At 38.2% G+C, this 16,381-nt stretch overlaps 1 long non-coding RNA gene across 1 annotated transcript in view; it reads left to right on the top strand.

Moving 5' to 3' along the window:
• LOC142062640 (uncharacterized) overlaps positions 1-6,077 on the top strand; it is a 162,195-nt gene extending 156,118 nt beyond the window's left edge. Inside the window, exon 3 of the long non-coding RNA XR_012662525.1 lies at positions 5,883-6,077. This is a non-coding gene — a long non-coding RNA (uncharacterized LOC142062640). The remainder of the gene's footprint in view (positions 1-5,882) is intronic.
• The last annotated feature ends 10,304 nt before the right edge of the window (positions 6,078-16,381 follow it).

Below are 16,381 nucleotides of genomic sequence, written 5' to 3'. Positions count from 1 at the left end.
CACGACGGTTTGAACAGCTGCTTTGGGAAGAGGTTTTTTTTTGTATGGAATTTCCCCTAATACTGTGTCACTTGAAAGTTTGGAGTGCTGCTGCAGGTGTTCTGAGAAAAGCCTATCAACGGGGGAAGTTTCAATGCCGTTCAGTTCCTTCTGCTGTCTCATCTAAGTTTAAAAGAGCCACAGCTATAGTTGTTTAACTGCATTTTATGGGGACTCGTTCCTGGGATTTTGGCTAACCAGGAAGTAGAGTTTCCTACTCGGTGACTTTCCCCGTAAGTTTCCAGATATGAAGTAAGAGTCATATTTTCTTCAGAAGTGTTCCTTGCTGGCCCTATGGATTGCATCTCTTGCTGTGATCTAAGGGACAGTGACACCCTGCTTAGTTTTCTCAAAACATTAACACAAATCATGTGGAACTTCTGAAAGCTCTGGCTGGGGAGGAGATAGACTTTCTTTCTTCTGCTTCCTTTGCCTTACTTATTTGGTGTCTCAGGAAAATAGGCACCCCGTCTTGAGGGACCGGATTCCCCAGAAGGGGCCATCTCCTGGGTATCCATGTCTGTTAATTGATTATTGCATATTTTGTTTTGCATTTGCTCTGTATTTGTCTTTCTGGTATACAGTTGTTACTATCAACATTGACTTTAAATCAATTCCCTGACGTTGACAATGGCCGTAATTGATTTTCAAAAAGCAATTATCTTTGTTGTGGAAAAAGTCCAGATATAATTCACATTAAAATATACCAAAACCTATAAACCAAACCACTGGAAGTCTGAGTGTTCCAGCAAGATCAACCCTCCAGTTTTAAGCGTATGTCTCTGCAAGATGAAAGGCACTTTCACAGAGCCATGAAGTAGAAAACGAAATTACAGCAATTAATTTTAGAAATTTGATGTGTTGTGTTGGGAATACACAGATAGATTCACATATGATTAGATCCTTCCATGTACAATTAAATGTTATCCCCCTATAGAACTCAGCATCACACAGACATTTTAAGAAGGGCAGATGAATTTTATATCAATTAGTTTTTCCTCTACTCTGCATTTGCAGGCAGGTTTTGAGGCAGAAATAACAATGTGCACAAAGTGCTGATACCTAGTGTTATGGAAATCATGTTTTTACACTCTTCTGAGACCTAAATGTTCCAATTTCCATATTAAAGGTAAACTGGCTTAGTATCTATATCTTTCCTGAATCCTCAACTGAATGAAAATATTGGCTCTTGAAAGTGATATGATTTCTAAATACTGAGTCTCTAAACATGATAATCAGCGCAACATCATGGACACAGCAAGGACTATTTGAGTGAATAGTGCCATGTGAGGTGCTCATAAAACTGAGGCTGTGTTTACTCAAATTCTCATGACAGACCCATGAGTTTTTGTCAGGTAGTTCAGCCCAGTAGCACAGAACTCATGATCGGGTTTGTTTAAATTAAGCATACAATCAACGTAACTCAGCTTCTCATTACCACACATGTGAATGGCTTATAAATATGTTTTTTTAGAAAGTCTCAATGTCTGCAGAAACTCAGCACAGTTCCTTCAATGTTGCCTGGCTTCCTTGAAAAGATCCCAGCCTTTACCCCCTTTTTATTCCAAGCATTAATTGTACCATGCTTATAATCTGAAATGTGTTCCAATGTCATGATTATCTTCAAACATAGAGTGAGCAGTGAAAAACCTTGTAGCTCAATAAGTTTATCTGACATTTTAATTATATTTCAAAACTTCAACATATCATATCCAGTCATACTCAGATATTTTCAGTTAGAAATAAATTAATTTTAAAAGATGGTTTTATCTGCATGGCCCAGTGTCATTTAGAATAAGGCATACTTTGTAAATGTATGTTTCTGTGCAGAAGTAAACTTTAGAATTAATCCCAACGAAAATGGAAAATACTTGTGGGAGGAATTGTGTATAAAGGTTTAAACCTTAGAACTTCCTTTTGTTCACTTCTGAGTAGTGTCCAGTGCAGTTACAAAATAAAAATGTGTAGTACCCCACTCTTGCTTTGGAATACAAGTTTAAGCTTAATTGCCAGCATTAACAGAAATGTATAAAGTTGACGCAAGGAAGCAAAGAAAACAAATCTATAAGATATTTGTCTTATAACTGATGAATTACTTTTTTTTTGATCATTAAAAGTAGGTGTCTGCATTACTGTAGAACTTCTGGTAAGCTTATGATCAAGCAATGTCCATTTATTTTAGAATGTCAAGATCAGTTTAACCTCAAGATGGTGCTAGATGGCTAAGTTGGCTGTCACAACAACTATTGTTTGTCATTTAAATTTTTGCAGAATGATAAAACATCAATAACATGTAATTGGTTAATAACCAATAAGAAAGGATAAAGGCTTCATATTAAAGTGCATCACTTTTATGGATTAATATTTTTATCTACCTGAGCAAGACATCAATTGATTTGAAAATATATTGATTATATCAAAGTCTCAGAAAAAAAAATAGTGTTTGGGAAGAAACAGAGCATATATAAAAGTCACCAGAACAACAGTAATAGAAGATATACAGTTTGCAGTTTGACAGCTTACCTAGTTATTAGAATCAGACAGTCTGGGAGTAATGGGAATGTTATTCTGGCAAGTTAAAGTAACTGAAACCTATCAGATAAATACTAAATACTTAAAGTTCTTGAAGAACTTAAAGAAGTTTTTCTCCATCATTCAAAATAAATAATATCTAGAAGCACTTCAGTTATTCCAGATCAAGCAGCTTTCATGCTAGAAGACGGTTATCCAGGGCATGGCTGTGGTATTCAAGATACACCAGTGCTATGAAAGTGATAAGATCCTGCTAGTGCAAACACAGAAGACGTGATATAATGTACCACTATACACGTTCTTGGATCAGCAGGGAAATGAGCTGCGCTGATACAGCAGTACCATTATTCTGACAACTTTCTTAGCACAGGCAGTTGTATAGAGAATGTAACTGCAGAACAGAAGATACAGACTGCTGTTGGGGTTTTTCCCTTCAGTTATGGCACCAGGTCTGATTTTCTAGTACAGCCAAACAGTGGCCAGATGACCAGAAATTCATCTTACAGCTTTCTTCCTTCTGAAACAGTTAAGAGAAAGATTTTTTAAAAAGCCCATGAAAATGTCATTACTGTTTATGTGAAAAAAGTAGTGCTAGGTTTGTATAAACTGTTTGTAACTCAATACGGTGGTCACTAAAATGGACCTACTCACTTTGAGAAAATCTTTTTCACAAATGAGATGTGGGTCTGCCTGAAGATCCTGGTTCCTAGGCATGTCTCCTGCTATAGGTGAGTGTTGGAAAGCAGGGAACCTCTCTTCCCTGCACCGGGTATTTTTGTTGTTAATTTTTTATTCTTTTGTCTTTTTTAATGATTGATTTTTTGGCAACAAGACTTAATCTTTTAGAAAAGCTGCAAAACGGGAACAATTTTTGTGTCAATTTAATTTATTTTGCACCAGAAAAAGGTCTTTCAAAAAGATGGCTGTTTAATGTATAATCTTATAAATGAATCAGCAAAATCATATGGGGACATGGGGATGTGCAGTGACAGAAGGCTTTTTGTTAAATTTTATTTTATTTTTATTTTTTTAATTTTTTATTTTCACAAGCATTTATCTTGATACCTGCCAAAGTTTTTATAATTGTTTAATGCAAGCAATTACTAATGAAGTGGCTGAATCAGCCAAGACAACATCACAGAAATGTGAAAAACTCTGGCATTGAAAAGGGCTGCTTGATCTCCTGAAATAATTGGAAATTTCCCACCATTCTTTGTAACCTTAAAAATGAAGGTTTTACAGTCTCTCTCATTTGTAAACCTGGACTGATATAAATGAACACAGGTCTGCCTATGCTGCACAAAGTCTTAGTTTCCTTATTGTTTATATAATGCATTTTCTCGGGGAGAAAGAATCCGCTAAATGTAGTTGTTTGGCTATGTAAAGCAGGGAAATAGAAACAAGACTGTCTCTCCTGCCCACAGATTTTTATCAGAAACAGATAAAAGTATAAATAGCCTAGGAGACAGTGTCTTCTTAAATTATGATCCTAAGGTTAGTGGGGCTTTTCAAGAAGATTATTCTTGTCTAGATAGTTATAAAGAAAATGGAAGTTGATTTAAGGTTTTATTATAGGCAAAGTAATTCTACATCACTCATATTCAGTATTTAAGCAGGAAGATATTTTATGTATAATTTTAGAAAGTTATTCAGGAGGAAATACCATAATGGTCATCCCAGCTATCTGAAAATCTATTTTTAAAAGTATTGCAAAGGAAAATACATGATATTTTTTAGAACAGTGAGGGAATCAACATACTATGCTATTTTCATTAGATTAAATTCCAAAGTGACATTCCAGCTGACAGAAGGAGAGAGACAGTAATAAAATTCATGCTTACATGGTTCAGGATTAATCAAAGGGATAGCTAGGGTAAGAGTGTCTAACTAAAAGTCATTGTAAGTCACAAATACATAAGGATAGATGATTAATTGTGTTGTCCACATTGGGCAATGACTGTGCAGGACAAATTGCATTTAACTTGGCCACAAAAAAGTTTAAAAACCAAAAGCACTGAGTGGCAATAAAAAAATAATATAATATTTGCTTCCTCCTGAAGCATTGTGTATTGATAGAGGGAAATGGTTCCCTTTGGCTTCATAGTGGAATTTAGTTGTCTACAGATATAGATCCTGACAGGATCCTTCCAGTTTTAGACATACAGCTTCCCAAGATGTAGAGGCTGAATGTTTGCAGTGACCTCTGCCTCACAAAGATCATAGTTAGCATCTGGATCTCCATATGGAGGACAAAACTTTTTGTATTACAAAAAAGCTTTCCAACAACTATTTTGGCAGGGACAATCATAAAGAGAGTATTTGAGCATCTTATTACACTGTTAATGTATTCCCATCAGGAAGTTAAACTAATTAACTCCTCTCTTATGCATACCTTGGTGATATTTTTACATTTCCCAGGGCACATAACCAGTCACAAGAAAAGGAAAATGTCACCTTTCAATAGTCACTTCATAGCAGGTGCTGGAGGACATTCTTAAAGCAAAATGATTTGTGTGCTGTTAAGTTTCTTGATGAGGTAGAACAAAAGATCATGGTCTCACCTGACATCTTTGCTTCAACTTGGTGCGTATCTTTTCTTTGTCTGTTTTTTAAAATTTGTACTTCTTTGTGCTCTTGATATCACAGTTGCCTATTCTGCTTGTGTTCTCTGATTGCCAGGGGGAAAAAAAAAAAGAATTATTTGAACATTGAGAGATACAGATAAAGAGCTACTGGAGAGTCCAGCAATGGACCTCTGAGATGGTTAAGGGACTGGAGCACCTCACATATGTGTAAAGGCTGAGGGACCCCCAGCCTGGAGAAGAGAATGCTCAGGGGGGATCTCATCAACATGTACAAATATCTGTAGGGAAGATGTGACGATGATGGAGCCAGTCTCTTTTCACAGGTGTTCAGCGACAGGACAAAAAGCAACATGCACAAACTGAAACACAGGAGGTTCCCTCTGAGCATCAGGAAACACTTTTCTACTGTGAGGGTGACTGAGCACTAGCACCGGTTGCCCAGGGGGGTTGTGGGTTCTCCACCCTTGGAGACATCCACAACCTGTCTGGACAAGGCCCTAGGCAGCCTGCTGTAGGTGACCCTGCTTGCGCAGGAGGGTTGGACAAGATGACCTACAGAGGTCCTTTCCAACATCAACGATTCTGTGATTCTGTGAGTCTGTAACATTGCTGTTCAGTGTTTCTGATGTCATCTGTTACTATAAAGCAATGACGAGGCAATAAAAGACTTGGATCTCTTTAGCCTTGAACTAAACTGACTAACCCACTTACATTCTTTTTTGTTAGGGTTTCATTTCTTCAATCAGTCTGTGACAACAAGGCCTAAGAAAAGCATCCTTCAGAAGAAAACAGATTTCAGCAATGAACGTTGGCCAAGTAGAGCAGAATATAATTTAGGTGAGTAATGAAGGACAAAACACAATACCAGTGCCTGTATGCAAACTCATTCTCTGATGGCAATTTATAGTATTCTTACTATTGTGAGGGAGTACATTCTTTTAATGTATTGTGGAAACCAACAGTAACACAGAAGGACAAGGACCATTGTCTGCATCTGCCTAATGCTTCTAAATGAGGTATTTTTAGTGAATTGGAATCTAAAATGTCTTGTGTGTCAGTCAAGGTCATTTTTTTTTTTAGCTTCTCTGATGCACACAATGAAGCTACTGTATTAAATGCAATTCAGCATAATATCCCTAATTTAAGATGTAGACAATTATGACGGATTAACCAGAGATAATAGCTGTGAACCTGATTCTTTATTACCTGGATCAGCGATGTTGGAAGAATAAATGGAAGGCATAAATGAAATAATCTGTTGCTGAGCAGTTGAAGAACACACTAAATAACCTGGCTAACCAAGAATGAAGATTATGTTTTTGAACTGACAGAAAAAATCATAGTTAAGGTCACTGTAGATTTATTACCCCAAGGAACATTAAAATAAACTGGGTTGTTTTTGTATTATAATTAACTAAAAGAAGACTCAATCTTCAGCCAATTCTCTGCTGCAGGCTCACGAATTTGTACTAGAATTAATTAGATGACAATGTCATCTGATCAAATTGATGGAAATCAATTGAACAGCATGAAATCTATGTTTTCAAAGGAGGCAGTGAAGATTTTGGCAGCAATTCCTTGTCTGGCGTTTAGGAAGTTCCACTGTTGGTTAACTTTCTGTTCCAAAGCCAGGATGAGCACAGGGCTTGAGTTTGTTTTGGGGGTTGTGTTTTTGTCCCACCCCCACCCCAGCAGATTTTGTGAGAGGAAGGAAATTCTGGAAGATGTAAATATAATGTTCCACCTTCTATTTTGAAATGTCTAGACTATTCAATGGATATTAAATGCAATGAACTTTAACTATATTTCATGAAAAAATAGAAACATATTTTGAAAACATTTACAACCATTGTTCAAATGTTTATTACTTAAAAAATACACTTTCATCAAAATTCATGTGTAAATGAAATTTCAATTCCTGTCAAGACACCATTGTTACTGAATAAAATTGGATGAAAACATGCTGTAAGTCCTATTCAAGACTATATGTCCCCTAAAACATTATCTTCCTGTGGGACTCGGTCACTTTGGAAAACTTAGGCCCAGATTCATCCCATGTAGCTTTAATAGTTTCCCTGACATGCTGGGCAAGGAGTCTCTTTGCTGGTATGGCCAATGCAGAATGATAAGCAGCTCCAGCAAGGCTGCATCCCACGTGGTAATGCCTTTTCTCTCCATTGATGAGAGTGCCAACGTATTTAGACCTGCAGTGTTTAGAAGATACACAAACCAGCAGTAATTAGGTAGTTGAGTGAAGGACCCATGGTTTATTCCTGCTGGTAACCCTAACAAAGACTATTACAAGTCTTGGCCATTAAAAATGAGAACATTTTTGTGAAGTGTAAAACGATCTTCTCCTAGCCGGGTACCTTGCTCTGGTCTGTTTAAGGAGGCTACTTCCAGTGCAATTTGATCTGGTCAGTTAATTTACACCATAAAATTGTGTCTTTAAAATGAAACTGAAAGCCTCTTGTTCACCCTCTCCTGTGGGGATCCCTGGGCAGCCACAGAAACATCACAGAAGAAAAGGATTTCATACCAAATCCTTGGGGTTTTTTTGTCAGCAAATACATTCAGAATTACAAAGTAATAATTCCAGATAGATTGAGGAGTTTCATGGATGTTTTAAAGTTTTATATACTGCCCACAGATTTTCAGCTCAGTGAATTTGAGTGTGTAATAGCCTGTGATGAAGGGTGCAGGCCTATCAGTGCCCCTGGAGAGGACTCTGAAGCTATTTCACACTCTGTGCTGAGCAGGATCTATTAAAAGGAGATCCTGCCAAGACAAGTCCCCAGGAGTTAAATTCCCAGCCAGGGTTTGAAGCTATTCAGGGTGTTACTAATAGTGGAAACATCATTATCTGCAGCCAAACTCATTTACATTCTATATTTTGAAATAATGAAATTGGGATTAGGAAAGGACTGTTCTTCCTCTTGGCCAAAAGGGTGAGCACTGGGGCAATGAGGTGTTACCCAAGAGACTTTTTGATTTCTTGTTCTCATATTTTTTGATTGTCAGCCTAAATGGATGACATGCAGTTACAAAAATGAACTCGAAATAAATCTCTCCTTGAGTGTTTTGACAGCCTTACACACATCTTGTTTAGATTTTAAAAATTTAATAACTGTCATTGTAAAATCAACATACTAGAATTTGTGTGTTTTTCTACTGGACAGTGAAGTGGTAGCATGCATGGTGTCTCTGGGCAGGACGGTTTCCTTAATGCAAGATTATTTCCTTAGCACCAGCCATACTCCCTGATTTTGGGGGTGGTTTTTATGTGATTATCTCAATTTTCTGTAAAATAGGGATAGGGATTTTGATTATTATAAGACATAGATCAATCAGCACCAAGAAATCAGAAGTATGGCAACAATTTGGATACTCAAACAATATAGTAACGTGATGTAGCAGTCAGAGAAACCACAGCCAGCATGTATTTCTAGAACGGAGCCCGCAAATGTTTCCAAAAGACATGACCTACTTTGAATGGAGGTTATTGGACTCAAAGTAGACTGAATGGGTGCAATTTTGTGGCTTACATTATGCTCAAAGCCACACCAGATGGCAAAAATGGTCCCTTAAAGGCTTACAATAGGACACAGAGAACATGAATTCATTTTCTACTTTGTAAAGTGAAAACCATCTCTTACTGTCCAGCTCTGCCTTTCTCACAGAAGTTTTTCTTACTGCCCATGTGAAAGTCAATGTGAAAGTTACTGCCAAATGTGAAGTCAGTGGTTTCATTTCCTACAGGAACACTGTTCAAAGCACTAATCTGAGAACCAGCAACCCTGTTAAGTTCTTGTTCACATGTGCTCCTCTCCTATCACAAGAAATAAAGTATTTGCCCTGGGAAATATTATCTCAGCTCCTGCAGTGGCCAGTACTGTTCTGTCTGTCTCCCATGCTCGGAGCGTGAGAACGATTTCAAATATCCACAGTGAGCTAATATTGCCAAAGAGATTTCAAATACCAGCCAGCCTTTGCTATTCACACCTGAGTAGTTTAAAATATTGTCATTACAGTAGCCTCATAAATTAGCAACACATTAGATCTTTTTGTTAGAGATGTGGCAATGTCATCCAAGAAAGTTAATGACTCGGGCACCAGGAAATGGTCTTCCAGGTAGCAAATGTTCAGCAGATCACAGTATTCCATTTATAGCACAGAATATGATCTAAAATGTCACCATTGCTCTGAAGAAAACAAAGTACTGTATCCAAACATGCTGGAAGCTACGTCAGTGAGAAAAGAGTTTCTCTTGCTAGCTCAGGTAGTTAACATTCATGCTCATCTATTACATTACATGTTGTCTTTAGCAACTCTATGGCTTTACATAATCATATATGGTAATTTTCTTATGATGGGTATTGGTAGTCAGGGCTAGAACAGTGTTTTTTTGACTGTTTCAAGGCACACTATAAATCTTAGTAATTCCTGCCGCCTTTCTGTGATACTGGTCTTGTTTAACTATCTCAGGAACACATGCGTTGAGATAAAGAGAGGGAAAAGAGTTTGTCCAAGGCTACTTCCACGGCAAACAGACTGGAGTACCTCACTTCTCAGTCTGCTGACCTCCTGTTACAAGGTGAGATGGTGTTTCCAACAAAATCAGATTTTGTGTGTTTTCCTATGAGGTATCTGTGATCCTATAGCATACTCAGGTGATACTATTTTATGTTAAGCTTTACAGCAAAGTTTCTTAAGTAATTCCTGTAGCATTCCTATGATGTGTACCCAGAGTATGGGGATTGACTAGCTATTTCACATAGGAGACTGGAATAGTGTGAAGTAGCCTGAAACAAGAAAGAACCGTATAATGTCAGAGTGTTTTTGCAAGTTTAGCTTTCTGGCAGCAAATTCTAGGTGAGTTCTGGACGGGTGTCATGGTTTAGCCCCAGTTGACAACTAAACATTGCACAGCCGCTTGCTCACTCCACCCACCCCTGTGGGCTGGGGGAGAGAATCAGAAGAGCAAAAGCAAGAAAACTCATGAGTTGAGATAAGAACAGTTTCATAATTAAAATAAAATAGTAATGATAATGATAATAATAATAATAATGATAATATAATAAAAAGGAAAATAGAGAGAGAAATGAAGGCACTCCCCCCAAAAAGAAGGAAAAAATACCCCACAAGTGATGCAGCTGCTCACTGCCTGCTGACCGATGCTGCTGGTCCTCGAGCCATGATCGCTGCCCCAGTTAACATACTGGGCATGACATTGCATGATATGGAATATCCCTTTGGCAAGTTTGGATCCACTCTCTTAGCTGTGCCCCCTCCCCTCCCGGCTTCTTGTGCACCCGGCAGAGAATGGGAAGCTAGAAGAGTCCTTGACTACTATAAGCACTACCCAGCAACAACCAAAACATCTGTGTGTTATCAACACTGTTTTCATACTAAGTCCAAAGCACAGCACTATGCCAGCTGCAGTGAAGAAAATTAACTGTGTCCCAGCTAAAACCATGACAATGGGGATGATATATATTTTCACTCTTTTGCATAGTCAACTATAGTTGTTAAGATGGTGGGGAAACACCATCTGTTTCAAGCTTCCTTTGCTAAAGCAACTTCTTAATATTTATTTATGCTTAGTGTCCACTTTCACCTAGTTTCACTTCACTACAAGTGGCACTCTGGATGTAGCATCAGGAGGCTTTCCAGCTGGAATGGAGGGGGAAGAGAGGGGAGTTTTGTTCCTGTGAGGCTTGTTGCAGGGACATAATTCCTGAAGTCCTCAGAGCCTGCTCTCTCTGTTTTGGGCCAGAAGCACTTGGGACTATCAGCAGTGTGGCTCACCTAATCTGCATAAGTACTGTGCTTGCAGAAGCAGCTCGCTTAGTGGCCAAATTTCAGTCTTGCCAGGACACCTAACAGGTGCCCTGGAAATATGGACTGCCTGGGCAAAAAGGAAATATCTGACTCTAGGCCCTTCGATTGCTACATTTCCCCAAAATTCTCTGAAAATATTCCATAGAAAGTATTGTCCAGACTGAGGTCCCACTTGCTCAGATACTTTTTACAGTCTCCACCTCACATTGTTTTCAGTGCCTGGAACATTCGGAGCTTCAAAACCTGTATGGATAGGCTTAAAGAAGAGGAGAGGAAAAGAGGGGAATGCATTAGTCAGAGTTTAACAGTTGTTTTCCAGGAAAATGTCATGTCTTTGCAAGCTTGAAAGTTTTCCCTGGATACTGAGTCATTTCTGCACAGAGTTATTCTGGGCCATTCAGTCCATGATACTGACTTGTATTCTTCATATGGTTGCATAACAAAAATGTTTTGCTGAGCTCATTCAACATCTTGTGGATGATTCAGGAAAGTATGTGACAATAGCCACAGGTCAGGACAGTTGAGAGTCAGGTTACATTATTACAACTTGCCAGAAGCCAGACCAGAAGGCATCATTCAGTATGGTAAAACCCATTCTGGAGATTTCTTCATCACAGTTTCCTGTACCTAATATATCTTCTATTCTTGCCTTTTGGAACATAGAAATGACATTGTTCTAGGCAAGTCAAAATCAAAGACTCGAATTGTAAATAATTCTTTTGTTGGTAGCAGGTTGGGAAGAATAGTTTAGTAATATGGATACTATTGCATCTGAAGGGGCAAAGCAGCCTGCTCTCCTCCAATTAAAGGAAATCTGATTGGGTCCTTGTATTTTTATGCTAGGGTCACAGAGGGAGAATCCTGTGTATAATTTTAACATAAAGTCACCTGTAAGGAAAAAAAACTTCTAAGAGTTCACAGCTTTGCGTGAGAATAGAAATGAAGCCCAAATCTTTTTTCTCTCATACATCACTGACCCACCTTTGCTGTTAAAGATTCCCCCATCTCTGAAGGAAGCCACTGGATTTCTGACAGTAGAGGCTTTCTTTGAAATATGCCTTTCTTTTTCTCTCCTCACTGTCACCATGTGTTTTCCAGCCTTCACTCAAGAGCATCAGTTTTAGTTCATTACTATAATCTGATTTGTGCTTATAGCTAGCCAATGTTCTTCACTCTTCAGTTTCCTGAGCACCCCAGAGTCTGAAGGAGTTGTGTTGCCATTCACTCTCTCAGCTTTTTACACAAAGATCTTTTGTGTTCAACACCAAAATATTCAAGATCTTGTCATACAGAAGGTGCTCAACATGTGAAGTGGTGAATACTACATACAGAAAGCAGAGAAGTCTGGGAGAATTATTGGAAAACTTATTTTAAAGTGGTATTAATTGTATTGTATTTTCCATATGAAATGATAAAATCTTGGTTAGTGGAATATTCCTTCCTTTTCATATATATTCTGAATCAGCAAAATATTGAAGTAGGTTGTGAAATGGAAACTGGTGAAGCCTAACTGGATTAGACTGCTCAGATGTTGAAAGTTAGGAAAACCTTGCTTAAAATGTGTGTTCTACTGGTTAGATATTTTACATTGCACCCTCTCTTAGAAGGTAAATGGTGATCAAACTGTGTATGTCCTGTGTACACAGTATTAGTGAAATATTAATATCTTTGACCTCTGTTCACACATCAGGGAGTGGTGTGAATCTTAGAGATACCATGTAGTTTTTGATATCATCATACTGGTCTTGACTATATTGTAGAGCTCACTCAGTAACATGGTGCTCCCAGGTCAAGGATAGATTAGAAGTGGCTTTCTACTCAAATGTTTGTGATTGAAAGCTTTTCTGCAAACTCATTGCACATGCTTACATGGCAAATGGCACCCCAATATTTTCCAAATCGGGCATTCAACTGGTTGCACCCTGTTAGCCCCTGTAGAAATTATTTGTGTTATTCCACAAAAAGGCACCTCAAGGGACAGAGTAGATCTCTTTCCTGCTGCCTTTGGAATATTGCATTCAGAAAGTTGAAGGGGGTGAGAGATGGAGGTGGAGATGGTTTGGTACCTATTCCTTGTGCCTTGTACTCTGACAATTTCATTTTGTATTGTGAATGGCCCATGGAAAGTAACCCATCATGGGGGACTTATTAGGAGGCAGAAAGGAAGGTAACTCTGTCCTTCAAAGTGTGATGTATTCATCTCAGGTCTTGTGATAAGAAAGCAGCTGTGCTCACATGCATTATATAACTAAACTGTTCTGGCATCCATAGTCAGCTGATTTCAATCACATCCAAATTTTCCTTTGTACTGCAGTTAGAATGGGGCTTGTATCTTGTTTTAGAGAGATTTAAACCAGCCAGGGAGGCCTCTTTCAAAATTGTGTTTACATCCATTGAGTCTACTTGACATCATGGAATTGTTATAAAAGATCCTTTGTGTGATGGAGAATCTAACCCTTCTATATTAGTGTAGAAAACTAGATAAAATATAGTAAGTAAATATTAAAAAAAAAGCAATAAAAAGAAATTGAGGAAAGATTATTTGGCATTCAGAATTGCCAAAGTATTAATATAAACTGCATTTCAATTTCTGCCGAACACTATCTGAAAAATCTCCTGAAAATACTCTCTCTGAAATGGAGAATGGCTGGGTTTGTAAAAATCAACTAGTATACAGTGAAATACCTTTGAAAACCTGTCTGCAGAGCAATCTCTTACAGTTTATTTTGTTGTTTCAAGCTATTTTTACATAGACTAGAACAGCCTCTAGTTACTATGACCCTTGCTTTGTAAAGTATTTTTGCATAATAGGATTTTTGTATTGTTGAATGTAGTCCAGTTAAAGGTGAGCTTCCAACATTTAAAAGTCCGTGTGCATATATTGCCGGTGATATGATTAAAACAAGCTGATTAGTATTTCTTAACAAGCTGCTTAATGTTTGTTAAAAGCAAATCTTCTGTCAGGTTCCAGGAAGACTAAAACAAATTCAAGAGGATGCAACATTAATTTTAGAATGATTTTACGACAAAGGTGCAACAGTCTACGCATGTCCTGGGCTGCATTTGTACTTGCTATTTCTATATCATCACTAGATGGCCACGACAGGCTTTCAGAGACAAAGAGTTTGATTCATCCAGAGAGTGGAAGAAGTGATTTATGGGAAAGTGATAAAAGAATAAGTATAAGAGAAATGAGATTTGAAGGCAGAGAGGATATTTTTCATCAGAGGAATGGAAATTGGGAAAAGTGGAAAAGCATTTGGCCGTGTAGTCTCATTATCTGTTTTCTGATTTTCCCAGCTGTTTTAACTGCTTTGATATAAAGTTTGACTCCTCTCCACATTCTTGCTTTCATAAGTCAATATTTATATCATGGCTGTAACGGCAGCGTTACTACTACAGCACTGAGTAAAACATTGCTGTGGCATGAGCTGAAGAGCGCTAAGAGCAAACAGATCATTCTGCAGATGCTGGAACACGAATGAATAATAGCAGAGCTGTGGTTTTGTCACAAGCACTTTGCAGGTGTCAATGCTCACTTTGGCTGTGAATGGAACAAATCTAGTATCAGAGAAGTCATTTCATTACCTGTTGGAAAACACAACACGTGTTTAAACAGCAGAAAGGGTTTTGTCTTGAATGAACATTGGTGTTAGGTAGTATTTGCCCACTTGTGACATTGTCAGATCCAAAGGCCTGGTGAATTGATCTTCCCTCTGGGTTTCCTTCAGGACATGGCTGTCCTTGAGGCAGGCAGAGGCCAGGCAGATCTAGGATGTTTAAAGATGAAGAGTGAGGTGTTTCTTCCAGGCCTTTCCTTGCAGCCGTGTGACCTCACCATCTGATTTTCTTTGCGGTATTGGAGGAGCACCCTGATGTTGACTTTATCTGTGCATTCTAATGTGAAAATACACATTTCCTTTGCCTTTACTTGCAGTGGCCAAGTACTCTTCTATTTATTAAAAGCCTCTCATTTCACCATGCTGAGAGTGTCTCTGTGAGATAGCCTTTCACATGTAGTGTATCAATTGCGATATCTTAACAAGTGAAGCATTGTTATTAAACCTCCGTTTTCCTTAGACTGCCATGAAAGGTCAACATACTTTAATTCTGAGGCGAGGCATCTGCCAATGATTGGCTTACTGATTTGCCCATATATATTGTGCTTTTTCCCTGACTAATCTACCTATTCAGTGAATTGAAAATAATTGATGGAAGTCCTATGCCAAGTTTTCAGTCAAATGCACTTGGTTGCAAATATTTTGGCAGCGTATACAGGAAGAATTGCAATATCTGTAAGAAACTATATCAAATGTCAGTTTGCTTCTGTGAGGCTTCACATAGAATAGATGCTTTTCACAGCAACAGTTAAAAGTCCTTTGTTCTGTGCAGAGGGCCATTGCAGGTGTAAGTAGCAGAATCCCAGCCAGACAGTTTTGTGTATGGGAAACTGTTTATTTTCAAAAGCTGGGAGTGCGCAGGAGCTGGCAATAGGCTTGCTCCCTTTTCAGCCTGCTCTAGTGTTGCAGTAGGACATGGGGAAAATCACAAGACAAGAACAAGAAGGCTACTGAGAGCTTGGAGAGGGTCCTGTATGTGTTTACATCGCAGCTCTCTTGGCCATCCTTGTAAAGGCAAGGTGAGCCCTTCTGCCTGGGTTAGAGAGCTTTCTCTGCCAGAAATGTTGCCTTTCCAAACAGGTAGTGCCTGAGCCTCTGAAATGACATCTAAGCAGCTGTTCACACAAACTGTCTGCTCTGTTACTCAGCGCGATTACGAAATGGCAAGAAAGTCCTCAGCAGGATGTATTTCATGGCAGCAAACCCAAGAAACATTGTTCTTCTCCTATATCTTACTTTACCAAGCATGATATCACATCCATCCAGAAAATATAAAAAAGTAATTTTTGTCTAATTCTTCTTTACTCTTCTGTTTTGTTTACAAGCAAGCATGATTTAGAGCTGAATGAATAATGGGTAATATTATTTCTCAAATAGTTTAGGCATGAAAACATAAAATTTAACAAATGAAGAATTCACTGAAATATTTGTGAATTATTTAGCCAGCTCTATATGCAGAATAAATACAGCCTGACGCAAAGCTCAGGAGAGTCAGTAACTTTCTAATGCCTTCAGGATGTTTTGGATCAGGCCTTACAAGGAAAAAGAAAATTGACAAATAATTTATTTGAAAGCAATTCCATAAAATCTTGACAAGTTGTTCTCATTTTGTGATGTGTATAAATTGCATTCAGCCAATGCCAAACACATTTTGAAAAGTGTATGGTCCATTCAAAGACAGTTTGTAAATAGAAAATTTTAGCCTTTCCACCTACCTGTTGTGTGGGTGTAATTTTTGGGCAAATCACATTTTGGAGAAAGCCA

The sequence above is a fragment of the Phalacrocorax aristotelis genome, chromosome 10 (genome assembly GCF_949628215.1).
Source record: "Phalacrocorax aristotelis chromosome 10, bGulAri2.1, whole genome shotgun sequence".
Lineage (NCBI taxonomy): Eukaryota > Metazoa > Chordata > Aves > Suliformes > Phalacrocoracidae > Phalacrocorax > Phalacrocorax aristotelis.
Note: the sequence above shows the minus strand (reverse complement) of the source record. Positions and strands in the feature narration are given on the sequence as shown.